This window comes from Malaclemys terrapin, chromosome 9 (assembly GCF_027887155.1).
Source record: "Malaclemys terrapin pileata isolate rMalTer1 chromosome 9, rMalTer1.hap1, whole genome shotgun sequence".
NCBI lineage: Eukaryota > Metazoa > Chordata > Testudines > Emydidae > Malaclemys > Malaclemys terrapin.
Window position 1 is genome coordinate 32826979 of NC_071513.1, and position 26663 is coordinate 32853641.

The 26663-nt window shown below is 42.1% G+C and overlaps 1 long non-coding RNA gene across 1 annotated transcript; it reads left to right on the forward strand.

The window, feature by feature from the left end:
• Nucleotides 1–33: 33 nt before the first annotated feature.
• Nucleotides 34–20748, forward strand: LOC128842798 (uncharacterized). The gene is made up of 3 exons (XR_008446121.1): nucleotides 34–151; nucleotides 15179–15258; nucleotides 20664–20748. It is a non-coding gene; the product is annotated as an uncharacterized LOC128842798 (long non-coding RNA).
• Nucleotides 20749–26663: the final 5915 nt, after the last annotated feature.

Here is a 26663-nt window from a genome sequence, read left to right on the forward strand (position 1 = left end):
ATTCAGAGAGCTTCTGCCTAGAAAGTTTGATTTCTGAGATGAGCTTTGCAAATTGCTTGCATAAAGGCAACCAAGTGACTGTACTCTAAAAGCCTTCCTTAGGTATTTCACACACATTACTGCACTTCTAAAAGAGACAGCACACAAAAAGGTAAGTGGATTTTCCATTACTCCATTGTATTTACTATGTTTTGATGGACTGTTGTGATAAGGGAGGCAGGCACAGGTCAATTTGGATTTTACATTTTATTTAATTGCAGGTACTTTGCAGTATTGTCAGACATTCTGTGTTATCAGGAGTACTGCAAGATCCAGTCTGCAGCATAAAGCTATTGATATGGTTTGCCCTGCAGCAGACGGTGCTTTTGGAACAAATATATCTGTATGTGGTAGCAGACTAGGGCTTTAGGGTGAAGATTTCTGGGGCTTGATTCTCAATTACACCAAGATTCTTTTACTACTTTGGCAGGGTAAAGAGGCCTTAAAGTGGACAGAAACATCCACTTGAGAATACCCTCTGAACATGGGTTCTCCCTGGCTAGCATATAGATGGAATAAGGTTCTACACTAGGGGTGTGCGCTGCATTATGACTATTCTTGGTTTCCCACAGAGTGATTAGAACAACACTGAAACTGCTCTAACTTACATGACAGGTTTTAGAGTAGCAGCCGTGTTAGTCTGTATCCGCAAAAAGAAGAACAGGAGTACTTGTGGCACCTTAGAGACTAACAAATTTATTAGAGCATAAACTTTCGTGGACTACAGCCCACTTCTTCGGATGCATCCGAAGGTGCCACAAGTACTCCTGTTCTTCTTTTAACTTACATGAGGGGCCTGACATGAATCTGCACAATCCTGAAATAGAGAGTTCAAAAGCAGCTTAAGGGGAAGGAAAGAGAATGAGAATCCAGTCCCTATATGTTGTTTCTTGCTCTGCCAATGAATCACCGCATAGACCTGGGCAAATCTTGACTCAATTTTTCCATCTGTAATTTTTTTTTTAATTAAGAATGATAATACTTTGCACTTACATAGCCCCTTATCTGCACAGAACAATCTCAAAGTATTTTAGTTAATTTTCCCAATCCCACTCTGAGGGAGGCATGTACTAATTGGGAGTTGGAAGAAGTAACCGTTGTTTGTAAAGGACCTTGAGATTCTTGGAGGAAAAGCACCCTACCAATACAGAGAGTTGTTATTAAAAATAATAACCAGGCCTGTGTCTGATGGAAAGCAAGGGCTCAGAAGCATATAACAGACAGTTCAATACATTTTAGGTGGCAGCTGGAAATGCATCACAAACTAAGGTCCCTATTGTCCTCTTTCACCCTCCTTTTAAAAATCCATATGCGCCCGTAGAGAGACAGACATTTATTAACAAATGTTCATTAACAACCATTAATGAACAGGTGTGTCCTGGGTAATGGGGTTCCAACACAATCCTAGAGCTGGAGTAGTAGAAGAGGGAATTCTTGTGTAGAGGACAGGAGACCCTCAGAGTACCACTGTCTTTGGAGTCCCAAAGCAGCTCTTCCATTACAGCTCCTCTGTGGGAGTAGAGGATCCACTGGATTGCTGTGGGGAGAGAAAGAGCAGACACACCAAAAGGATGTTCCTCTGTTGAATCCTTGGCAGTTATGTTGGAAATATTAACACTTGGTCATCCCTTCTGTGGCTGCTACTCTGCATCCACTAAGGGCACAAGGATATGTCAGTATGATTCCTGAATGAGTGCGTTGCCAGAGAAAGTGGAGGATCAACAGGATGTCCATGCAGAGACACTGAGCTTCTAGGACTCCCAGATTCCATTGGTCTAATGGGCCAAACCCCTGCCTGTTCCACTGGGAGACAGTCGTTCTCCAGCTGCCTCCTCCAATGGAAAATACTATGTGGAAAATTCCATGAGCTGGAACTCATAGGGTTTCCTGTCCCATACAAAGGAATATCCCATGTAAGGGAGAATATAATACATATAACTAGTCCCGGCAAATAGTGAATCTAAAAAAATATTGAAAACCTCATTAATGTCAGATTTCCCAATACAAATGTCTACAGAGTACAAAGATATCAGTATGGCCCACCCACACTGATTTTCAGATGTTTTTTTCCTAAAGTGACAAGAGAACAGAACCTCGTATTTTCCATACTCAGTTATCCCTGTGCATAGATCCTTGCTGCTGGAGTCTTCCACTAAGGCAGGGAAAGGCTCCGGCAGCAGGGCACTACACAGCTAAAAATAGCAGTGTAGATGGTGAGGCACTGCTTAGGTGATTAGAGACATGCCAGAACTCTAAGGTATATACCCTACATAGCTCCCTATACACCCAAGCACTGCCTCCCCCATCTACACTGCTATTTTTAGCTGTGTAGTGTCCTGCTGCTAGAGCCTTTCCCTGCCATAGTGGAAGACTCCAGCAGCAAGGAAAGGCTCTGGCGGGAAGAAGCAGTAAGGAAGGGCTCTGGCTGCAGGGAGCTGCTGGAGCCTTCCCCGCTGCCTCACTTCTGCCAGAGCTTTTCACTGTCACATGTAGCTACACACCACAGTATGGATGCAGCTTGCATTTCGTTGCGGCATGGAGCTACGCATACCACCACCAATGTAGACAAGGCCTACGAGATAGGCATTTATTAATTGTTTTTATTATTATGCTTCCTAGATAAATGAAAAGGAGCATTGGAAAATATCACCTGACTTTGTGGTGGTGCTGAAATACTTGTTAATTGCATGTGTTCATTTAAATCCCCCAAATAACCTACACGCTTAATAGCAAGATAAAAGCAGAGGGGCTGGAAACACTGGACTTGTGTTATTTCTCATGACACACAAGGATTCCAACTGGCCAGTAAGTAGTTCATGGGTCTCATGGGTCACCTCACAAAGCATCCAACATGTGTTGAGTCTAAGACCATCTACAATTACGTCAAAGTATGATTATTAAATAATTTTGCAATGCCACTCCCAACATATCACGTTTAAAGAATGGTACTTGTGGAAATGTTCACCTGCTTAGCTATCTGTGGTATTTATATAGCTCCCTTTACCTTATTACTTGACAATGTCTCTGAGAGGCAGGAAAATATTAGTATCCTCATTTTACAGGTGAGGAACTGAGGCACAGAAAGACTAGGGGCATATCCAAACAAGGAGTAAGGGTGTGGCCAGCTGGGGTGTAAATCTACAGTGCTCCAGGATGCCATTCACCAGTTGGCCATGTGGAATAACTGTGTGTGTAGACAAGCCCTAAACAGCTTGCCCTAGGTTACACAGAGGGTCTCTGATGGAGCAGAGAAGTGAACCCAAGGATCCTGAGCCTCAGCCTAGCACCCTGCCATTAGACCATCCTTCCTCACAGCACTGACTGCTTTTGAGTGTACTAAGTTAATGACCGATCTGTGACTCCCAGAGCAAGACAAGCTTCTCAAGCAACATGAATTTTGATGAAACAGCTTGGCTTGTTTCTAAATACCATACTGGGAGTGATTATTGCCATTGTTCCTTATTATTCACTGTAACATTCATGCAACCTCAGACATATTTATTCATAGCAAATAATTGCCACCCCGATGCTCATTATGAAAGGAACACAGTGATTTACCTAAGGCATTCTAGTTACAGAAGGCAAGATTCACACCTGTGCAGACAGCCATCAAAAAGGCTATCTGCCACTCAAATTAAGTCCCACTTATACGTTATTTTGAGGACTTGAATTTAAGCAGTGCATAGGCCTTGTCCTGATTCTCTGCAGAAGGGTTAACTTCAACCACAATGAATCAAGGTAGTCTTATTATCTACTATTTATTGTTTCAGAGGCTATCTACAGAGCCCTTACTTAAACTTTCTGATTTGGCAGTCTCGTATGTCAGCCTGCAGAGCAGAAACACTATGCCATCTACTGTGATTCCATTACACCTTTCAATTATGGCACCAAGCTCTAATTACATTCTTGCTGTTTGTTTTTGGGGAGAGGGGGTTGTTTGTTGGCTTGCTTTTTAATGATAAGAATTACACACAATTTTTGAATTTGAGGGAATAGGAAACCAAGCAGGAAAGCACGGATGTGAATTCTAATTGCTGTGCTTTAATCATCAAAATTAGTGGGAAAGTGAATTAGCCATATACAGAGTAGCAGAAAAAATATATTCATATCTATGCTGTTTGCCATAATGACATATGAGACTGTCAAAACTGGCAGTTGAGACTTTAAAAGGTGGAACCTTGAAAACCAGGCAATTCTAGAACTACAGCTAAATTATAATAAATCTGGCTCACTTTTAACTCTTAGTGCCAAGGGCTTCACTTTGTGGGATGGATTGGAGACTAAAAACATCCAGAGTTAGCTCCTCAGCTGATGTAAATCTGTAGCAGTTTTGACTTCAGTGGAGCGAGGCTAATTTAAACCATCTGAACATCTAGCCCCAAAAATTAGATATGTGGCTCTCTAGGAAACATTGGCCTATGTTTTGATATTAAAGGTATCTATTAGAGAGAAACTGTCATACTGTGGCATTCCTGAGAGAGAGCACAGTTAGAGAGGAGCCAGATCACTTTGCTAGAAGTATTAGTGTGTTCCATGCTATTGCTACATATATTTACATTTCAATATTTCTGCTTGATCCTGCATTCCTTGTGCATCCAGAATTCCCTCTGAATTTAACTGGGGTTTTAGCTGTGACAGAAATCCAGGACTGCATGATCATATTCCTAGCATGCCACTTCACACTTTGTTGTCATGTAAATTTTTAGGATGACACATTTTTCTTTAGGGCTGTGCCTTAACATTTTAGATACTTGACTTCATTTCAGTGTTTGAAGAAGTCACATTTGGGGAAAAGCTCATGAAATTTTGTTGTTTGTTGCTCCAAAAATAGTTGTTTTTGCATGACCATGCACTCAATTTTCACTCAAAAATGGCTTTTAGAGACAGAAAAATCTACTTTATTTTAGACTGGAGACAATTTCCAGGGAGATCTCCATGATGTTGAGCAGAAAATTTCACAGCAGATTACAAACCGCAGGCAGAGAACGCAATAAAGACAAGGAGAAAAATAATTAAAATGGAGCAAAAAGAGAAGTTATAAAGTCAAACATTGCACAAATGATTATAGCTTCTGTGGGAGATACACTTTCCAGATGGTTTAGTGTTGAAGCCTATAATCAACTATTAAGAGGTATTTTACGTTTCTTTAACAAATAAACTTTCCCCTTTTTCTGCATTGGCTATTTCCCATAGTATTGCTCCACCACTACCACTGCTTCAATTATTAGACCTACATAATTGTTAGTTCAGCTATGATGCTTTCTTTCTTTTTCCCTGTCGTTTCAAACACATTACCTCCATAATGTCTAATGATTTACTAACTCAAACATGTAGTCAAGCACCATAAAGCTCCTTAGAAGTAGGATATTTCCTTATTATTCATTCAGCCTTTAAAAGGTGCCTCAATTTTTTTGATCACTTGAATTTGTAGACTCAAGCATTCATATCATGTAGCACAGTGCTTCTCAAAGCCAGTCCACCACTTATTCAGGGAAAGCCCCTGGTGGTCCAGGCCAGTTTGTTTATCTGCCGCGTCCACAGGTTCGGCCGATTGCGGCTCCCACTGGCCATGGGTTGCCACTCCAGGCCAATGGGGGCTGCGGGAAGCGGCGCGGGCAGAGGGATGGGCTGGCCGCCTTTCCCGCAGCCCCCATTGGCCTGGAGTGGTGAACCACGCCAGTGGGAGCCACGATCGGCCGAACCTGCAGATGAAGCAGGTAAACAAACCGGCCCTGACCGCCAGGGGCTTTCCCTGAACAAGCAGCGGCCCAATTTTGAGAAGCACTGATATAGCACACACTATTTCTCTAATGCATAATTTTGTAGGTAAGACATAGTTAATGATCAGCATAGCTCAATATGCAACTGGGAAGATTGTGTAGTTCTGATAGTATTTTAGAATAATATGCAGTGTTGTAACCGTGTCAATTCCAGTATATTAGAGACACAAGATGGGTGAGGTAATACCTTTTATTGGACCAACAGGTCACCTGAAGAATTGCTCTGTGTAAACTCAAAAGCTTGTCTCTCTCACCAACAGAAGTTGGTGCAATAAAAGATATTACCTCATCCATCTTGTCCCTCTTTTAGCACAATAATTTGTATTTGTAAATCCAATTTTTTTTAGAATAAGAGTTTGCATGAAGAAATCATCTTAAGAAATCTCTTCAGCGAACTGCTGTCCACGTGCTCCTAGATTTTCTTTTTTATAAAGTGTGTACTGTAGAAGAGAAACCAGTGGCTTATGCATTTAAGTGTTATTACTGCTATATTTGTGCAATAAAAGGGCTGGTTGCTATCTTCTGTTTTTCTCATTAGAAGATTACCAAATCCTAGTTTTTCATAAAATCCCTTTTCCCTTTCATACTATATTATTCAAAATGAACTAAATGGCCATTGTTTTCTGTCCTTGTTAGATCATTCACATATCAATGGGAATCAGAATGCATCAGACTTAGCAACTGTGATAACTAGCCCTCACTCTGACCCTACACGTGCTCCCTCCAAGATAGAGTTGAGGAAAGCTGCCTGGTCTGTGGATAAATATCGGATTTCATCTACCAGAGCAGTTTTCTTGAGCACAGTGTTCATGCTTTATTATAACTACACATACACCCTTTATTAGAAAATAGAACAGGTCTCTCATGCAAAAGCTTTCATGACCTTTAGCAACGAACAGTCCATTTATACATATGTAGCAGCAAGAAGCACTGTTTCCTTATGGGACAAAATACAGACCTGGGGTAAGAAGCAGGTGCAGCACCTCTGAAAATGAATGGGATTTGCAGCCATTTATATGAGGACTGAATCTGAATCCCAAAACAGTGGACATATTACTGATATAGTTAAAGTTAAAGCAGGGGTCGGCAATGTTCGGCACGCTGCTCGCCAGGGTAAGCACCCTGGCGGGCCGGGCCAGTTTTATTTACCTGCTGACGCGGCAGGTTCGGCCAATCGCGGCCCCCACTGGCCATGGTTCGCCATCCTGGGCCAATGGGGGCGGCGAGAAGCGGCACGGGCGAGCATGCCGAACGTTGCCGATCCCTGGGTTAAAGTGTGCATGTCTCTGCATGTGTCAAGAGAAAGGGGGGATGAAGATTGAGCTGATTCACCAGACACCTTGCTGGTAGTTAGTTTTCCTATTAACACCCTGACTCCCAACCCAAGTTGCGTATGCTACATCGTAACCCTCATACATCCCCCCGTCCACTCACATCCCCCCGTCCACCGATGTTTAAACTGAGACTAAGGTCTTCTGGGTAGGGATCACATCTTTCACTTTTCTGTAGAGTACCACGTACCTATTTGGCACTGTATAAATGGTAAGTAATGTATATTATTTGGCTAGATCAGGACCTTCTAAGGGCTTTTATTACCTCATCTGAATTTCTGCATTGTTTAACTAAATTTAACAAAGAGCCAAATACTGTTGGTTTCAAAATGTTAGACATATAATTATACATCAGAACATGCCAAAAATCACAAAAATCAGCAGAAAACCTCAAAGGACTTCTTATGATGGAACAAAGATTTCCAAACTTGGCAATCCTTTATGTTACAAGCCAGTGCATTAATAACATGCCATGGGTGAAAGGCAAATTGTGAGGGGTATATCAGATCAACATAATGGTCAACCTGAGATGGGCTTGTATAGCAAGTGATGTGTATTTTTCAGTTATACCAGTTTTACAGATAATTAAGCAAATTTGTATCCATACCTAAAATATTGCCCCTTCCTCCTATAAATGGAAACTCTTTAACAGGAAAATTGATGGACTCCTATCTAATATTAACTTAGCTTTCCACATCAGGGAACACCTCCTAAAGTAGATCCTTTGGGGTATCATGAGGGTACAAACATGCCGGCACTCCCCCGCCCTCTCTCACTACCAATATACTAAGTTTACTTGTATATGGCCATGTCCTTAATAATGTGTCTGTATTTTTCATATTCAGGGCTAGATTCTGATCCTCCACTTCTGTCTCCCACATACTGCTCTAGCAGCATATAAAGTCTGTAAAGAAGCCTCAACAGCCCCAGGGAGAATTTCCCTGGTGCACGAGTAACATACAACTAATGGATCTATGCTGCTCCTCTAAAAGCCTACAGAGCAGGTGCATCCCAAGGGTAGGAGGGCTGAGGGCATAGAACTTTGTACTATAGTTATTGTAGACTGCAGAATAGCCCTTAGGCAGCAGTGGGGAAGCTGCTGTACAATGGACGACTACCATATGGTCCCCAATGCCACAGTATCTGAGCATCCTGCTGTTGTTTCCTGGGAAGAATCAAGGTTCCAGATAAACAGAATGTGAAAAATCCTGTAACTCTTATGCCAATTGTTCCACTGATTTCAGCATAGGAGGCAGTATGGTCAAGTGGATAAGGTATTGGAGCTCTATTACCAGCTCTACCCCGACCTTGGGCAAGTCACTTCACAGATGCTATCTTTCAGTTTTTCCCATCCGTACAATGACCTTACTTTATAAAGTGCTATAAGATCAACAGGGGGGGAAACACTATATCAAAGCTTTGTATTTTATCTGTATCTGTATTTCCATGATTAAGATAGGCAGGATTAAGGTCATTGTTGCTATCAAGAATATATTGAAATGAACTCCAACCACTCCCTCATACCTTTCCACAAATTTCACTTTCTCTTCACTCCCTCCAAAGATAGCACAAAAATGTACAGCCCAAAGACTAAAGACCTTGACTTCAATGGAGCTAAGACGATTTATACCAAGTGAGGTCTGGTCCCCAGATCTCCAGCTACTGTAAGTCAATATGACTCCATTAAAGACAATGGAGATATGCTTATGTACATTAGCCCTAAATATTAAAGAGCAAAAGAAGAAAATGGAATAATATGCACAATCACTCATAGTAAATATGCAAATTCAGTGACACATTCATGTTATAAAGCCTGGCTGCATTTTGACGAGAAGGGTGTAAATAAAATTATTTTATATTTCTAACATGTAGCAATAAAGCAAAGGTACTAAGGAAACAAAGGTTTAGATTAGCGAATCTCAGAAAAAAGGAAATTGAAAGAGAACATTTCTCTTAAATCTGTTTTAACTTGGAACGTGGAAGATGAATATTGCAGAAAATGCAGGCTATAAAAATGGCGCAGATAGTTCTTTGCTCAGAATAAGGACGTCATTTTGTTTTGTTGAAAGTGCACCAATGGCAGTGGTAGATGTTACTCAGTTATCCGATTTCATAGCACCAATAATCTATTTTTAAAACTGCAGTAAGTAGGTAATATATTATCATGACAGCTGTGTTAAATGACTGCCTCTCCTGTGTTATGCTTTTGACTTTATACAACAACGTTAAGATGTTTTTTAACCAAGTTTCCAAGATGAAAATAACATGGTGTCAAAATATTTTTTCTAACCAATCAGCACTATTGAAAAAATCACTGAGCTTTGCGTTTCCATGACAACTAATCTCAAATGCTACAAGACCGATCCAAGCTCACCAATAAAGTGTTCTTATGAGAAGAAAATGACTCAAGTAAAAGTATAAATCATGCAACGCTAGATGTGTATAATGTACACTTGCATCAGAGAATAAATCAGCAATGTTTCTACTTTCTAGATTTAGAGTTCTTCTTGCCCTTTTCTCCTTTTGGGGTATTGGTGAGTGTAGCCTGTATACTAAAGCCCATGCTACATTTTGATTCTAGTCTATTTTAGAAGAATATGGGGATAATCACAGGATATTAACAGAATAACATTTCCAGCAGTCTTTCACTCCAGAATTTGATCAATTTGCTACTGACTCCCAGTTGACAATGGATCACAAAAAAGGTGCTTTTTTGTCCTAGATTGGCAGGTCTAGAGATGGAATCCCCCCATTCATTGTACAGGCAGCTTCCCAAGTTTTCCTACGAGTCTTGCTAAATATGACTTGTTAGGATAACCTCAAATGGTGAAACACCCACAGTTCAGTCTTCATTGCCTTTCAATAGAGGCTTTCCTCTTGCGGCAGTCAACAGTGGTGCCAACTGCAATTGTGGTAAGTGTCCCACTGAATCCATTGGGGTTGTGTGGTGGCCAGGATCCTCCTACGTAGGGTTCTTTGAAGGCTCAGAGATTCAGAGTCTGACCCAAAGGCCACTAAAGTCAGTGCGAAGACACCCACTGGATTTCAATGGTGGAAAAGTTCTACATTCCATTACTGCTTTCTTCAGTCAGCCAGCCAGCTGCTCTACTAAAATACTTTTTAAAAAATTCCACAGCAAGATGAAGCCAATGCTTCTTGGCTGCTCAATTTTAAAAAAAATTGATAATGGGAATTATTTTTTTTAAATATACCTTGATGCCATCCTTTTTCAACTCTGGAGGCATGCATGTTCAGGGACTTTGGGACTTCAAAAAAAGAGACACAGAGGTCATAACTTATATGCAGTGAAGTGGGAAGCCAAGGATTTAGAATAATCATTCTTTAAATTGTAGCTCAGTATTATTTTAACCTATCAACCACGATTGTTCCTGATTTTCCCAGTGCTAATCACTAGGTCTTAAAAGATGCAAATAATACTGAGCTCCCCCCACCACACACACACACAAACACACAAACACACTTAAACTATCTGTTATCCTAAAGTGTTGAAATCTAAAAGCTGGGGACCAACTGGCTAAGCAGCAGTTCTGCAGAAAAAGACCTGGGGATTACAGTGGATGAGAAGCTGGATATGAGTCAACAGTGTGCCCTTGTTGCCAAGAAGGCTAATGACATATTGGGCTGCATTAGTAGGAGCACTGCAAGCAGATCGAGGGAAGCGATTATTCCCCTTTATTTGGCACTGGTGAGGCCATATCTGGAGTATTACGACCAGATTTGGGCTCCCCACTACAGAAAGGATGTGGACAAATTGGAAAGAGTCCAGCGGAAGACAACAAAAATGATTAGGGGGCTGGAACACATGACTTATGAGGAGAGGCTGAGGGAACTGGGGTTATTTAATCTGCAGAAAAGAAGAGTGAGGGGAGATTTGATAGTAGCCTTCAACTAACTGAAGGGGGGTTCCAAATTGGAACAGCTTGGCTGTTCTCAGTGGTGGCAGATGACAGAACAAAGAGGAATGGTCTCAAGATGCAGTGGGGGAGGTCTAGGTTGGATATTAGGAAAAACTATTTCACTAGGAGGGTGGCAAAGCACTGGAATGGGTTACCTAGGGAGCTGGTGGAATCTCCATCCTTAGAGGTTTTTAAGGCCTGGCTTGACAAAGCCTGTTAGGGGGCTTATTCCTTCACCGTCTCACTTCCCTGGTCCTTCTCGCATGAGCAGAGAGCAACAATATCCGAAGTCCGAAGGTGCAAACAATTCAATGTTTATTGGGGTGAACTTCCAGCAAGCATGATTCCAGTTTCCTTCCTCAGTGTCCCCCTTCCCAGCTCTGACACCACAGAGCCTTGCCTGTGTCCCTGTTCCCATTCCCCGTTCAAATCCCCCCCCCTTAGTGAAACATGATTCTAATTCCCCCACCTCCATTCCCTGTTCCCATTCCCCCCTTACTTCCTGATTGACTGCAGACTATATAGTAAAACTTGAGTTCTGCTTAGCTATACCTTAACCAATCATTTTACTGAAATTTAACTAACCAATCCTAACATATTGTAACATGATTATTTAACCAATTATATCCCACCACCTTAATTGGTTTACACCCAACAAAATTAATTATACAGCAGACCGAAACAATCACAGAACCAGACAAAGATTATACAGACAAACAATAGGGAAGTGGAGACTACAGTGATAGAACAATACGGAAATGGGATTTCACATCCCAGCTATTGATAAGTAAGTTCTTGCCAGGCAGGATGCTATCAAACTAAGTTTCCTTTTACATCTTCTAGGCTCTTCCCTTTCTCTGGAGGTGATAGGAATATCAGGACAGGATTGTATTCCTAACAGCTCAATATCACCGTATTTCAATGTGACTAGTTTGGAATGTAAGGATGTGACCATACACTTTCCAGTTTATGACTGCTTTTGCTGTGTAGCCAAAGGCTTAGCCTAAGAAAAAGGCCTCAGACTGTCACAGTAAGAGAAGGCCCTTACACAGACAGACAGTGATTTTGATTCTCTCTTTTATACCTCTATAACTAGCTAAGTGATAAGAATACACCTAAATTCTTAAAGTATAGGCCTTTGCAGACAGGCCTGAATATCTACATCCTAACAAAGGCCTGGGATGATTTAGTTGGGGTTGGTCCTGCTTTGAGCAGGGGGTTGGAGTAGATGACCTCCTGAGGACTCTTCCAACCCTAATCTTCTATGATTCTATGACATTTAGGCCCCACTGAAGTCAATATAAATTTGCCATTTATAGCAATGGAGCCAGGATTTTTCCCTATGAGTAAACACAACAAAAGTTGATTCTATGTTATTATTTTAAAATATATAATTACAAGATAATGCATTCCCTTTAAATCATGACAGGGTGCAACGAGGCAGGGATATGTAAAAAATGCTTTTGTGATCAAATAGAATCAAGATGCAAATATTCAATGACTTTTCAAACTCTATAATGAAGTGAAAGAGGACATAGGCAGCGCTTTTAATGGAATATGAATGAATTCAGAACAGAGTTACATGATACTAGTACATTGCTGGCTAACCACTGAAAGTACAGCTGTCTTTATTTTATAAATGTCCTCACTATTATTTTTTTAATTGCAGAAGTCTGACCATGAGTGACTACACTCACGATATATTTTGCAATATAATGAAGCAAAGGAGCCTTTACATGATCATGGGATAAATAAAGATATAAATGGCCAGTCAGCTCACACAAATTATCATCTCTTTGTTGCAGTACCTTAATTTTTATTCTTTGATCCATTAATTTTCACTTTGTCCTTTCATCCTCTTTTGATATAATCTTTTTATCTTTTTTGGGGGGGGGGAGGGGACTGGGAGGGAGATGATTCCCTTTAATACTACATCCCATAAGTTTTTACCTCACACTAATGAAACTGAATCAATAACATCAATGAATACTTTAAGACCGGATTTTAGCCTAATACTGCACACCTGCAAAGAGGTCCAGTACCCCTTTATTTCCCTGTGCCAATTATCTACACTGTAAGTAGCTCCATGTGAAAGAGAGCTGCTTTTGAAGGGCTACACAGCCCACACATGACATGTGGGTACCAGTGGGAAGCAAGTGGAGGGAACTCACTGGCCAGTGCAGCTACACTCATGCACTTGGGGAAAATAACCTGAGCCAGATTGTCAGAATCACCAGGCAGCCAGCTGAGGCAGGAGCCGATGCAGGGTGGAACAGCGGCAGGCTAACATGGAAACAGGAACAGGGTAAAGCAGGAGCAGGAAGGGCAGGCTATTAAAACTACCAGTCAATGGGTGTGCTCCTGGTCAAGTAGTGATATTGAGCAGACTGGAGAGAGACTGCATCTTTTAGAAGCCTATATACCTACTTCAGGATCACAGGGATGGTCCCTTGCATGTGGATTGACTGACCCCTGGTTGAATGGCATGGGGCCTATCACAAGACCTGCAGGAAATTGCCTGGGATGACTCATCACACTTTCTGGCTCAGAGGTGAATTGTTAGGCTTAAGATGTCTTAGGGTCAGAGGAAACTCAGGGGTGACTCACCAGGCTAAAGCAGACTCACGCTCAGAGGTAACTCATCACACAGGTATAGGTCTGGTGCTTGTCCCCAGTGTGGGGCAAGCAGGGACCAGGAGGCAAATCGTGACACTCCCTCTCTCTCTGCATCTCAATATACTTCCCAGTCTGTTTCCAAGTCAGAACAACATGCTGCCCGACCACAGTCATATTAAAAAGAAGAACAGGAGTACTTGTGGCACCTTAGAGACTAACAAATTTCACAGTGGGCTGTAGTCCACGAAAGCTTATGCTCTAATAAATTTGTTAGTCTCTAAGGTGCCACAAGTACTCCTGTTCTTCTTTTTGCGGATACAGACTAACACGGCTGTTACTCTGAAACTAGTCATATTAAAGTCACAATTGAGCCTGCATAGTCTGCACTTAGATAGACTTTGAAATACAAGGATATTAAAGTACTTTAGAGCTAAGGTAAAATACTATTTTATGACATGATGAATATGACTTAATGGTGCACTTAGCACCTCTGTATTTTTCTTATTTCTCTGTAATTGTTAGTGCTATTTCCCTCTCTCCCCCATCCCCACCCCACTAAATAAACTCTCTAGCACCTCTGTGTGCAGGTAAGAGTTGTAATACACATCTTAACAATGAAGCTATACAGACATCAAGGGCCTACCCCAGACTCACACAGAAAGTCAGTGGCAAAGATTTAAATAGACTACATGGGCTTCTTCTACCTCTTGCTCCTGCCTAGTGATATAAGTAACTTCCACCGAAGTCAATGCAAGAATGTGATGTCCTGAAAGAGGAGAATCAGACTAGAAGTGGTGATTCCAACTCCTCTATGCTAACCAGCAGACTGCAAGACCATCTACATTTTTTATTATATTCAGGTATTACAGACATCACAGAAAACTAATGTGAGCTAATAAGAGTAGTGATAATAGGTATAGAATTTGATAGCTATAGCAGTTTACATTTTCCTCCTTCTATAGGGGAAGCTAGTTGTATAGTGGTTTATTATGTTTTCCTCTGGAGAACAGAGTTCAAATCCTATTATAACTCCTAAATGTAAATGAGTTTTTTGGTCTTACCCCACTCCCTTTATTGCATATCACATAACCAACTTGCCATTTAATGAATGATTCAGAATGCTTGGCAGTCTCTGCCACATGAATATAAATGACAGGAATAACAGATCAGCATGAAGAACATTGGCAGAGATATACAGGACTTCGAGACTGGAAAAGAAAGGGTGATGGGGTGTGAAAGTTGCAACTCAGGGGTGAGGTGAATTGGCAGAGCTGCATAAGGACCCAGACCTTTGAAAGCAGGGAGTTTTGAATATTAGGATGTAGGTGTCTTCAAAGAGCAGAGTGGTAAAGCTGGCACAAGGCCTGCCCTCATGATGCCTGGCTTAAGCCATTGCTATGATACTCCAGCACTCTCATAAGACTACACTCAGTAGTAAATTAAAAGAGAGAAAACTGCATTCAGTCTATCCTAACCCACATATTTTATCTCATAGAATTTGAACAAAGGCTACCCCGATACAGCCTTTCGGCTTCTATGTTATGAATATTGATAAGGTGCCATTCTCAACAGCAGGTAAGGAACCAGTTATGCATCATTGAGATCCTGTCTTCTATTACTTTCTCAGAGCATATAGACTCACTCTTTGAAATGCCTAGAGCTAAGTTGCTAAAGTATATAAGTATTACCAAAGTGTCCCTACTGCATCAGAAAGTGGAATCAGCCAACTGTGAAATGAATTTGTATTTTCACCAATCTAATAACAACAGACTGCAGAGGGCTCTGCACTCAACACATTTGTTATGTTTATTGTCATGGAGAGACAGGGCTTTGATGTCACTGATAAATGAAATTACAGCTAGTCAGAATTCCAAGTCTAATTGGCTGACAGATGGCTAAACTTTTAACTTTATTACAAGTTGCATGTCAAATCAAGAGTGCAGAAGAGGTGAAAAACAGTCATCATATGCTTGGTTCCATTAAGATCTTTTGTCTTGCAGGTCATTGATGTGACCTTCAATATAAAGTTTATGGACATCGATTTCGTACAGTATTTTTCGTGATTGTTATGGAATGGGGAAATTTTGGTGATCTGACTCTGAGTTTACGTGTCTTTTCATTTTACTTTTGATATTGCTTTGAATGTGGTAATACTAAAACTTCTAGAAAGTTGCTTCATGGAGGGAGGGTCCTTTTGTACTTTGGTTTGTGTACTTTGGGGAAGACTGTAAACCCCTTAACCCACACTGTGGAGCTGTTACTCACAGGAGTAGTCCCATTGACTTCAGTACAAATTATTACTGGAGAAAGTATTCCCACATCCCTTTACTGAGAAATGATTACTTGTCCTGGTGTCACACTCTGGAGGAGAAAGAATTCCACAACAGCAAGCACAATTCAGGGAGGTGCAACATGAATAGTTTAACGTATGAAACATAAAATGTTTCTATGCATCGATTTCCTTCCATCTTGCAACAATCTTTTCAACTTTCTTGATTGATTGACCCTTCAAATTACAGCCCACATTTCTCTGAATGAAGTACCCATGTCATCAAATCAATATATAGTTTTGTTCCTGCATTAAATACCCCCTTTAGAGTGCTATTGAATCCCTGTAGAAATGAACAGAGTGACAGATTTAACTTCTATCTGGATAAGTAGTAAAAAAAAACAACAACGAGGAATTCCAAGGATGTTATGTTGTTTTAAAGGATGAGGCCGGGACTGTGTTCATTTGTCTGATATTTTCAGATCCAACCTGCAATAGAAATTCTGTATGGGATGTCCAAGAACATACTCACTCAGTTGTGCCATTTAGGTATAGCCCTGCTTTCAGGGCAGTGCAAAATTTTTGTGACAATTTATCAAAAATATTATGAAAACAAAATTCAATAACCATTTCAATAATGGTTTCAAAAACACTTTCTATACGATTTTTTGTTTTAAATTATTCATGAACAAATTTAACATCTAAGAACCAAAAATAAGTCAATTTTGAAAACTGTAAAACAAGAAACCATTATGTTAAAAAGTTTCACTACATTCATTTTTCTGATTTTTAACTGGCTCTGCTTAAGAAGCCTTCTCACCACTAATGAATACAATTCTGTGATTCTGAAGATCAGGAATAGCTCTTTGAGATGATAGATGTTCATGCTAGCCTCATGGAATTCTTGTCAATAATGATTTGGCTCAAGCAACTATCTTCTCTCTGTGATACCTCTCCCAAAAGATGCTAAGTTGTGGAATTGGCTTAGCATCAATAGTATTAAGATTTATATCCACATGCTGGCTGACAAGCAATAAGGGGAATTTGATAAAATTGGAGTCTTTGTATATTAGCAAATAATATTGACTAGGTATACAGCAATATATTCCAAGATATATTATGGCAGACTATAAATCAGGAGATATAAGAACTAGAAGATCTGTATGTGCTCTGATATTATCCCATCCAGGACTCCAATATTTAGCTTTACAAAAGGTCTTTAGGAAGAAGATATTCCCTTAATAGTATTATGTCAGAGTGAACTTTTCACCTCCCATTCCTCAGACTTTGCTCAGCTAAGTTTTTTATTCAGGCAAGCTATAAGTTTAAACAAGTGATTTCAGGGGCAAATAACCATTTGTGTGGCTCTGTAAGGATTCAGGTGAGAGCTGGGCATTATGAGAAATGTGAAAGCTAGTGCTCGGTCATGCTTAGGTTGTGGGAGCAGTCCATGACTTGAACACTCTGTAAATCCGGGGAATGGTCAAGGGATAAGTTCAATATTTTCAGAATTGTCATGGGATGCTCAAAGGCTGTCTCAAGGACTGAAAAGTTAGCGGAGTCAGCGGCATGATTCCAGGGGACCAGAGTTAAGAGGCTCAAGCTGAAATTCCTCATTGACTACTCTGCAGTTTGTGCACTTTAGAAATAGCCAACACAGAGAAAGAACCTCCCCATAGACAGAGATGGAGAAAGTCCATGACAAAGGGAGGCAGACGGGATTTACAGGTTTATAGAGGTGAAAATGAGTCACACATTTCCAAGAGAGACTTGGAGAGCATGGAAAGGATCAGGACATATCAGGGCATCAGGGGAGGAGGTTACCGGAGAGTTGCGGGACAGCACTGGAGAGAAGTTGCATTACAGCACATGGCCACTTTGGGGTTGCAAATCAAGAAAGATCACAGGAAGAAAAGACAGCAGGCAAAAAAGGTGGAGACTCAGAAGAAGAGGCATAATTACCCCTGAAAGCTTTAGAAGCTTTGTAGGATCTTCCTCAGCCTTCTGAGACACAGGTCATCCAGCAATGAAGACATGCTCCTGAAGTCATCCAGTCCCACTATGAAGAAATGAGGATTTTTAAAGGAAAATCCCTTGGGCACCCCAACTCTCACTGAAGGCTCTAGAGAAAGGTCGAATGGTTATTTGTACCTTTTGAAAATATTGCCCATAATATATTTGAAAACCACCCCTGGACCCAAAGGGGGCTATTTGAAAACTGCCAGTAAATTGTTTCTTAATACAATATCTAGTGGCTATGTTTTTGGTCATACCAAGGCTACACTTGTAGTATTTCTCGCTCAAACGAAATTTGTAAGATATCTTATTTTTACAAAACTTTCAGCCCCATTTTGTGGACTCACAGTTTGTGTGTTCAGAAAACCTAGACTTTTTGAATTCTTATCTGTTCAAAACAAATCCCTGAACTTTATGAGATTTGCCCATCTCTGACTTACTTCTTTCCATGTAGCCAAGTCCCACTGTTGCATATTAGATTTCAGTGTAAAACTGATGCAGTTGGTTCAAGCCTGCTTTTATGGGACTGTTTAACAATAAGTGCAAAACACAAACCTACACCCATTATTCTGCACTTTAGCAGATTTTCCTTTAGTGCAAGAAAACTATCTTCGCTCCTCCTCCTACACACATGATGGCACTATGAATTAATACAGTCTAGAAAGAAGTCACAAAAGTGGGAAGATTTCTGCTAGCTTTGACTGCTTTGGACATTAAGGTCTCAGTTCTACAAATACTTATGTATTTGAGTAGTCCCATCAACTTCAGTGTGATTACTGATGTGCATAACAATAAGCTCATACATAAATATTTCCAGGATTGGAGCCTAATGGGCTGTAATACTTTCATCTAATTTTGGTTGTTGGGTTTAGTGTACGCATGTTGGTGGCCTGTGAAATATAGGAGGTCAGACTAGATGGTCTGATGGTGTCTTCTGGTCTTAAACTCTATGACGCTAAAGCAGTATCAAGGTAAAGCTAAAAACTTAACAAAGCACTCATACCATATGAAGTTTTTGAGAATGCCAAATGTATTTGAAATGTATTTATTTATTTTGGTGCCTGTAAGGAGTTGGACTCACCTCTGTGACGCCTCTGGGGAATCAGCTCTGTCCAGCCTGGAGCACCCTCTGCAGGCCGGTGATCCGCCTTGTCATCTGCACTGGCCCCCGTGTCCCTCCCAGGACCCCAGTGCCCCTTGCTCTGGGTGCTGCCCCCTGGCAATACCCACACACACTGGGTCTCCCCTCCCAGGGGAACCCCCACCCACTAACCCCACCTCGCCTCAGAATAAGGCTACTGCCAGTCACCATCTAACTAGGGTTACCATATCTAATAAATAAAAAAAGAGGACCCTCCACGGGCCCTGGCCCCGCCCATTTCCCTACCCCTAGCCCCACCCCAACTCCGCCCCTTCCCGCCCTAACTCCGCCCCTCCTCCCTCCCACTCCCAGACAGGGGGAGAGGGCTGCCCCAGCGCTACCGGCTTCAGGGTTTGCCGGGCAGCCCCCAGACCCTGTGCCCCCGGCCGGCGCTTCCCCAGCACAGCTGGAGCCCGGGAGGGGAAGCGCCCAGCCGGGGGCGCAGGGTCTGGAGGCTGCCCGGCAAACCGTGAAGCTGGTAGCACTCGGGCTTTGGGCAGCCCCTATGCCTCCGGACCCTGTGCCCCCAGCCGGGCACTTCCCCTCCCGGGCTCCGGCGGCGCAGGGTCCGGAGGCACAGGGCTGCCCGAAGCCGGTAGCGCTCGGGCAGCCCGGCTCTTAAACAGAGCCAAAGAGGAGCAGAGCCTCCAGCTGCGGCGGCTCTGCTCCTCCCCAACTCTTCGGCTCTGTTTAAGAGCCGGGCTGCCCGAGCGCTACCAGCTTCGGGCAGCCCCCGTGCCTCCGGATCCTGCGCCGCCGGAGCCCGGGAGGGGAAGTGCCTGGCTGGGGGCGCAGGGCCTGGAGGCATGGGGGCTGCCCGAAGCCGGTAGCGCTCGGGCAGCCCAGTTCTTAAACAGAGCCGAAGAGTCGGGGAGGAGCAGAGCCACCATTTTCCCGGACATGTTTGGCTTTTTGGCAATTCCCCCCGGACGGGGGTTTGACTGCCAAAAAGACGGACATATGGTAAGAGGATGTATGGTAACCCTACATCTAACCCCACGCCCAAGGGCAGACTGCAGTATCAGCCACTCATCACAGGCAAGGTTGGGCTTGGACCTGTTGCCTTGGCCTACACCTGGGTTGCCCTCTGTAGCCCCCAGTACCCCTTGGCCTAATACTAGGCCGCAGCCTGAGGCTATCCAGGCTGGAGCTCCCCAGCTCCTCAGCCTTTCCCCAGCCCTGCTCCACTCAGGTACCCTGTCTCTACTCCCTGCAACCAGGCCCTTCTCTCTCTCTCTGAGTGCAGAGAAAGACTCTGAGCTCCTGGCTCCCAGCCTCTTTATACAGGCCAGATGGGCTCAGATTGGGGCGTGGCCCAGATGCAGCTACTTCCCCAATCAGTCCAGTAGCTGCTTCCCTGACCCAGCCTTCTCCCAGGGCTGTTCCAAACCCCTCAGGGCAGGAGCGGGTATCCACCCCGCTACAGTGCCGTAATGGTTATCCAAGCACTGAAATAGCATCTTTTGTTAAAGTTTAAATTATTTTAATTTATTTTTGTCAAGAAGTGGGAAATGATAAATAAAAGTAAAGATTATTGTTTTTCTTAAATTCCAGAATTTTTAAAGAACAATAAAAGGGAGAGAGATGGTTACTTGTAAGTATGAACTGTGGAGGAAAGTTCATGGAATTTTGACAAAACTACCATCTTCAAGTGATGTTAATTGTTGTAATTAATTTTGATATTTCCTATATACAGCAGCATTGATAAAAGGCTTCCATCAATTGTTGAAGTGTCTATTTTTGAGACAGTATGTAGTAGTTGATGGAATAAATTATTCCTTTCTGGGAATGTTTCCAGACTTGAGGAGTTGTACTTCTTTCCATTAGAAATGTCCAGGGTAGCTTTTGAATATTGTTGCTTGACCACGGACTGTGAAGATGAGTTTCACATCCAGGACTGGATATTGACTTAACGTCTCAGTTCTGAAGACCTGCATTGTGAAGAATTTGGAATGCTGTGGTATGTAAAGATATAGATGAATTTATTCTGCTGAGGAAATATTGATGGCCTTACATCTCCAGTAGTGTCTTTTCCACGTAGATGTTATATCACAAAATCAGCTGCTGTTAATGACATAATTGAGCTATCCTTCTGGGAGAAGAAAGGGGCCTAAATTTTCAAAAGTGACTAGTGATTTCAACTTGAAACAAATTAAGGGGTCCTGAAAGTGGGTATTTAATTTCAATTAAGTTGTGTCCAGTTGGGCACCCAAAATCACTACTCACCTTTGAAAATTTGGGCCAAAATGATGAACTGTTTAAAGATGTTTTATGTTGTGTTTGTGCAATGAAAAACCTGTATGCAATGTGCTTTGTTGTGCCTTCACTTATTTAGTGTCTATAATAGTGTCTTGCATTTTTTGTAGTATACTAAAATGCGGTATTGTTTCAGTGCATATGTTAGTGACAAATTTCAGAATTCTTTAATTTGGTGTGATTTCAGTTCATATGGTGGCAGTTCTTTTAACCACTCCTGGCATCACATGCCAATATACAACTTAACATTGAAACAAACTTTCTACAAACAGAAAGAATTTATGGGACAACAACAAGAAATAAGCCAGTAACAGAAGAGGTCGAAAAATTATACATATTTTTTGCAGGAAAATCTTTTTTTTCCAATTTTTGGAAAACATTTCCTGTTTTTAACCATGAATAAACAATACCAGATTCTTCGGTTTTCACAAAAAGAAACATTAAACAACAAACAAATTTTCAGTTAGGCAGAAAATTGGGACACTGATTGATGGATGAACCTCTTAAAGTTGAGCAATTTGATTTGGATAAGCACCCAGACACTTGAGCTATGCATCTGAACCTATGTATCTCTTGAATCAGCAAAACTGAGCTTTAAATCTTGGAAGAAAAGGCTTTCTCCTGAGGATTCTGGCTTTTTTTGTTGGTGCTTGAGTTAGATCTACTATGGCAAGTGGCTCACACCATTCAAGATTTTATTTTTTTTATATTACTCAGTTTTTTCCCAGACTTTCAAAATGGTTCAATTCAGATTTGGTTTGAACTTTGGTTAAACATTCAGATACAGTAGGCATTCAATAAATACCACAGAGCAATACATGGATAGTTTGGGGTCAGTTCCTATTCTAACAAAACCATATTCACCCATAGCTGTTGGAGTAAACCACTTTGTATGTTATTTTCACAGGTTCTTGGAAACTTAAACTCAAAGCTTAATTCCATAAGCAATTCCATTCCATCATCACCCCATGCTATCAAAGGGCTGTCATTATAGGGTTTTACATGACAACTGATTATTGTAATATTAACAAACAACTGAATTTATACCATATGTACGATTTCTAATCTGCAAAGCTCTTTACAAACATTAACTAATGAATCCTCACAACATGTGAGTAAGCTAAGCATTAACTCTGTTCCAGAGATGTGGGAATCGATACGGAGGTTTTCAGGGTGATTTTTCAATGATGGTATTGGGACACACAATAGGGAATGAACATGCCTAAAATGGAAAGAATTTTCAAACTGGTGAGTGGGCAATCCAAACATTAGGAGAGTTTTGCCCCTGCTATGGGCTGTTCCAGACGCCTGGGGTCTTTGAATCTAGTTGAGCAGAGCTCTGCCTACCAGTTGCTCAATGCAAGAGCATTCCTGCCTTGCTCCAGCACCTAAAAAGGTGACTATCAGGTAAGAGAGAGAACACACAGAGATCCGGGAAACATAAATGGTAACTCAAATGCTTCTACTGCTTGGATCAGCATGGACAACTCATCACCTCAAACACATTATGCCTGCTTAGAACAGTTGCTGGAGACGGATGGCATAACAAGATCGGATACTGCATTAGCATATTTTTTACCCTAAATAGGTGCATTTCAAATAAAAATGCAAGACTATATCAGAAAATATCTCTAGTCAGCATCATCTCAGGCCACTGAATACAATGGAAAAGCTTTAAAAAAAAGTCCAGCTAGTCAACAAAATTATTTCCTGCTGACCCCTAAAGTATCTGTCCGGGCTACATTTGAAAAATAAGAGTAAATAGCTTGTATTATTAATTTAAGTTGTATTAATCAGTCAGTGGTATCAGTTAATTCAGTTTTCCGGTGCTAATAAGTTCATTAACAACAGCAACAACAAAACCTGGATTTTTAGCCCCCCCATAGCAACATAGACTCACACCCTCATCTACACTGTTTATTAATGTTACTGGAAGCAAAGAGGGGCATGGGTCACCGTTCACATCACACTCCCAGTCAGTACCTGGCCCAGGCCGGGGAAGCTAGTGATCCAACCAGCAGACCAAATTTAGTGATGAATCCTGGTCATGTGCCACCTGAGGATGTTGCGCCTACACTAAGAAGAAGAAGAAGAATGGAAGCAGTTTTGTTGGTCTCGCTGCCTATGGAAATTGGCCAGGCCAGGTCAACTGAGAAAATACAGCACGTGAGTGACTTGTTTAAATCTCTTTGTGGTTGTTTAAACCCAGCTTTCAAGTGATAAACCACACAACTTAAAAAATAAAATAAACTTACTAAAATAACATATTAAAAGTCTTAGGCTGTGTGTACACTACAGTTTATGTCGGCATAACTTATGTTGCTCAGGGGGTTGAATAAACCACCCCCCTGAGCAACAGCATGGACAGTGCTATGTTGGCAGGCGAGCTTCTCCCACTGACATAGGTACCACCACTCACGGAGATGGTTTTATTATGCTGATGGTAGAGAGCTCTCCCGTCTGCATAGAGCATTTTCATCAGATGCACTGCAATGGCACAGCTACATCAATGCACCTACACCGCTGCAGTGCTGCATGTGTAGACATCCTCTTTGGGCTTGTGTACATTGCAAAGTTGTCGACAAAACTTTTGTCTTTCACAGGTACTTAAAAAAGCCTTCCCCTCCCCGCCCCTGCCACCGGCGAAAGACAAAAGTTTTGTTGACGCAAGTGGCAGCGTGAACGCGGCGTTGTTGCCAAAGCTAACAACGATCGTGGGGCTGGAAGTATTTTGTCAGCAAAAGTGCTGACAAAGTACTGAACAAGAGCGTTTACACACGCTGACATTTAGTGACAAGGCTGTGTCATCACAGCCTTGTCGAAAAAACTTGCGTGGTGTAGACAACCCCTTAGTGTTCAAGACAGCTCTTACTCCTCAAACCCAACCTTTTCAATCAAAACACCAGTAGGTGTAGCAAACTCCAATGACATTGTCTTTTTTATACATAGGCCATTTAATTGTCTCTTTCTGAGATAACGTAATCAGCCATAGAATCACAGACTTCAAGGTCAGAAGGGACCATTATGATCATCTAGTCTGACCTCCTGCACAATGCAGGCCACAGAATCTCACCCACCCACTCCTCTATCAAACTCCTAACCTATGCCTCAGCTACTGAAGTCCTCAAATCGTGGTTTAAAGACTTCAAGGTGCAGAGAATCCTCCAGCAAGTGACCCATGCCTCATGCTGCAAAGAAAGGCGAAAAACCCCCAGGGCCTCTGCCAATCTTCCCTGGAGGAAAATTCCTTCCCGACCCCAAATATGACGATCAGCTAAACCCTGAGCATGTGGGCAAGACTCACCAGCCAGACACCCAGAAACGAATTCTCTGTAGTAACTCAGATCCCACCCCATCTAACATCCCATCACAGGCCATTGGTCATATTTACTGCTAATAGTCAAAGATCAATTAATTGCCAAAATTAAGCTATCCCATCATACCATCCCCTCCATAAACTTACCAAGTTTAGTCTTGAAACCAGATATGTCTTTTGCCCCCACTACTCCCCTTGGAAGGCTGTTCCAGAACTTCACTCCTCTGATGGTTAGAAACCTTCATCTAATTTCAAGTCTAAACTTCCTGACGGCCAGTTTATATCCATTTGTTCTTGTGTCCACATTGGTACTGAGTTTAAATAATTCCACTCCCTCCCTGGTATTTATTCCTCTGATATATTTATAGAGAGCAATCATATCTCCCCTCAGTCTTCTTTTGGTTAGACTAAACAAGCCACGCTCTTTGAGTCTCCTTTCATAAGACAGGTTTTCCATTCCTTGGAACATCTTAGTAGCCCTTCTCTGTACCTGTTCCAGTTTGAATTCATCCTTCTTAAACATGGGAGACCAGAACTGCACACAGTATTCCAGATGAGGTCTCACCAGTGCCTTGTATAACGGTACTAACACCTCCTTATCTCTACTGGAAATACCTCGCCTGATGCATCCCAAGACCGCATTAGCTTTTTTCATGGCCATATCACATTGGCGGCTCATAGTCATCCTGTGATCAACCAATACTCCGAAGTCCTTCTTTTCCTCTGTTACTTCCAACTGATGCATCCCCTGCTTATAACAAAAATTCTTGTTATTAATCCCTAAATGCATGACCCTGCACTTTTCACTAATAAATTTCATCTTATTACTATTATTCCAGTTTACAAGGTCATCCAGATCTTCCTGCATGATATCCCGGTCCTTTTCTGTATTGGCAATACCTCCGAACTTTGTGTCATCTGCAAACTTTATTAGCATATTCCCACTTTTTGTGCCAAGGTCAGTAATAAAAAGATTGGTCCCAAAACTGATCCCTGAGGAACTCCACTAGTAACCTCTCTCCAGCCTGACAGTTCACTTTCCTGCCTCAATTCCAAGCTACTGAAACAAATTGCAGGGAGAGGGACAAATTCCCTTCCTCTACCCCTAGGAAGGAGTTTTTTCCATTCCCTGCCATACCTTGTATGGGAGTGTTACTGCCCTGTCATACTTACCCTGGGAACCAGTAGAGCAAGGTTTTTCTGTTGCTGTTAATGTGGGCCCAGATAGTTGTGCAAATTGTTTTCCTGGGGTTGTCTGGCCAGTCTGGCCTTTCCATATACTGTAACAGACAGGGCTAAATTTCAAATATCATGTTTTAAATACCAGAAACAGAGTTTTGCTGGTGGGTAAAAAAATTAAGCCAAATACAAATCCCTTTAATACAACACCAGAGCCAGATTCTCAGTAGCTTCATGTCCTCCTCCTGCAGCTGGCACAAGAGAGTTATAGGGCAAGATAAAGGATCCTCCCTCTGGGTCATAGGTGCTAACTCCGTCAGTTAGGTGCTAACTCCAGACCTGGAGCACTCAGGGAAAAAAATTAGCTTAGCACCCATCAGCAGCCAGCTCTCCTCTTCCCCCAGCGCCTCCTGCCCCTGGGCAACCCCAGGGTGGGCCCGGTGCAGAGAAGGGTCAAGCACTTGCTGGGTAAAGAGGAATTCGGCACCTATGCTCTGGGTGAATACTACTGTGCTTGTGCCACCAGCACTGTGCTCCCTCCGAAGGAGCTGTCCTGGCAAAGGGGGAGTTACAAGTTGGCATACAGCAGATGAGGAGAGTGGCTGGGACAGCCAAGCACTCCAGTGATTCTGCACCAACAGTGCAAGCTGAGACCTAGAGCTGCCAGAGTTGCTGAAGCAAACCTCAACCCCTTCTCCACTCCATCCCTGCACTGGACCCATATACCCCTAAGCCTAAATCAGGGAATCCTGCCGCAGCAGCCTACAAGTTGGCCGATTAGGTGGGTTTTGGTTCAGCTGTGG